This window comes from Gymnoscopelus microlampas (genome assembly GCF_963454915.1).
Source record: "Gymnoscopelus microlampas genome assembly, chromosome: 16".
Taxonomy (NCBI): Eukaryota; Metazoa; Chordata; class Actinopteri; order Myctophiformes; family Myctophidae; genus Gymnoscopelus; species Gymnoscopelus microlampas.
The window spans coordinates 30279269-30281768 of NC_139953.1; positions in this window are offsets into that span (position 1 = coordinate 30279269).

Here is a 2500-nt window from a genome sequence, read left to right on the forward strand (position 1 = left end):
CTCCTGACTCAGCGGGCAACAACCGGAAGAAGCTGTACACCCCAAAAATAGCTGTTACTTACTACCTCAACAAGAATTAAATTATGGCCATAGGCCTTAAAAAAGTGCATCTCAGTTTAGTGTTATTGTGTTGAGAAATGTTAAAGGTATAATTAAAATCAAGAGTGAGGAAAATGCCCTGCCTCTTGGTCCACCCACCGGATTGATAACATTTAAATAAAGAATTAAAAACAAGGATAAAAAAATACATACGTATATATGTATGTATGTATGTATGTATGTATGTATGTATGTCTAGTATATATATATATATGTGTGTGTGTGTGTGTGTGTGTGTGTGTGTGTGTGTGTGTGTGTGTGTGTGTGTGTGTGTGTGTGTGTGTGTGTGTGTGTGTGTGTGTGTGTGTGTGTGTGTGTGTGTGTGTGTGTGTGTGTGTGTGTGTGTGTGTGTACATAGCTAGGCTACTAGATGCTATTGATGAAACATGACCAGAATTAAACCGGTGGTTTCAGCACCACGGAGGAGTGGACAGCGACAGCCCCTCGGATTTCAGCACCTGAACAGCTTTGGTAGGCGCTGTCCAGGTGCTGAAATGACTTATGGCAGGTGCTTAGGAGGTGCTGAAAAGCAGTCGTTGCTGTCCACACCTCTGTAGTGCTAAAAACCACCAGTTTCACTCACTCCAGTACATCCGTGACTCCCGTACATCCATGCAATGTACACCAACAGACCATTGACTTTATGGTGCTCCAAAAATAATTTGTCTGCAGGCAAGGCAATCACTAAAGTGGGCCAGGCCTAGGATAGTATCACTGTTTGTTTGTGTGTGTGTGTGTGTGTGTGTGTGTGTGTGTGTGTGTGTGTGTGTGTGTGTGTGTGTGTGTGTGTGTGTGTGTGTGTGTGTGTGTGTGTGTGTGTGCTTGCGTGCGTGGTGCGTGGTGTGTGTGCGTTTGTGTGTGTGCGAGCGCCCCCTGGTGGCTCGGGGAATGTTTTATTTGAAACGGTTAATTTCGCCTCTATCTGGATCAGAGAGCGAGAGCGAGCTGGATGACAATGTTGAGTGCATATGCTTAGTATATGCTTGATAAAATATATATATATCAAGTCCACATATTATGTGGACCTGGTCACACATGTTAATCCCCCAATCCTCGCAGGGTTGGTGCAAACTGCTCTTCTTGCTCTGTAGAAGAGAGCACTGCCCTTTATGGAGACTGATGATGATGGTGGACATGTATTAGGAGGCCATACTGTATGTTGTGATACGCATCTGGAAATTGCATTTATTCTTCCCTTTTCATATTGTCTTTTGATTTACAAATGTAAGTTGCTGCTGCTGTTTGATGAAACAAAAACAAAAAAACATGCTATAGCTGCAATTTAAATGTACAGTAGGCTAAGAATTATAAAAAATACACACGCACAAACGCACGCACGCACGCACGCACGCACGCACGCACGCATGCACCCACGCACTCAGACACAAACACGCGCACACACACACACACACACACACACACACACACACACACACACACACACACACACACACACACACACACACTGAAAACTGCTGACCTAAGGGACCTCATATGAAATAATTTGTACTGTCAAATCCAAACTCCTGTGCTATGGTCTCCATTCTGGGTTTCATCCGTTTAGGTTATTTTTTGGTGATACTCTAGCACATCCTAGTGGTCGAACATTGTAATGCAACTAGGCCTCATTGAAGCTGACCTATAACATCTCACCTCACTGTGGCTGTTATGCACTGCGGGGCACAAACGTACAGAGGGAAATAACTATGTATTTTTGTGACTACTGCAGCATTTCATAAATACTAGGTTGAATCATTATGTTGGTCTACATCAGTGGTTCTCAACCAGTGGTCCGGGGACCACCAGTGGTCCTTGAGGGGGTTCCAGGTGGTCCCCAGTAAAATGAGTTAACATAGCGTCACAATCATTTCAACCACTTAGCTTTGGCTATTCAAAAATAGCAGATATGCAAGCTCATAGTAGATCTGCTATTTTTGAACTATCTTGAAAATGTGTGCATATCTTTGAATGTATATATATTTTTAAATCGAACATCTTTAACTCAAATCTTTTCTTCTGCAGGGGGTAGGCACAAAACATTTTCAGATGGGGGTCCGCGGCCAAATATATATTAATTTAGACCACTGGTCTACATGTAAAAGTCATTCGTTGCCATTGTAGAAAGACCAAGTAAGTTGTTGATGATTCACATGCAACTTTGTAATGATCAAAACAAAGGATGTGTAGCCCATGCCAGGCGGCCAAATACTAAAGTAACCAGTGGGGAGGAAAAACCACAAGTCACAAAGTCTAAAGTCCGTGGTGTGAACCCCGCTGAAGCCCCTGCTAACGAGGGTCCAATGAGAGGGACATAACTGCATGAAACAGAGTGCTGCTGCTCCAAACTTCCTTATAAAAACTGACGGTGTCGCTTGCCGACAAGAGCCTATATCTACACGCT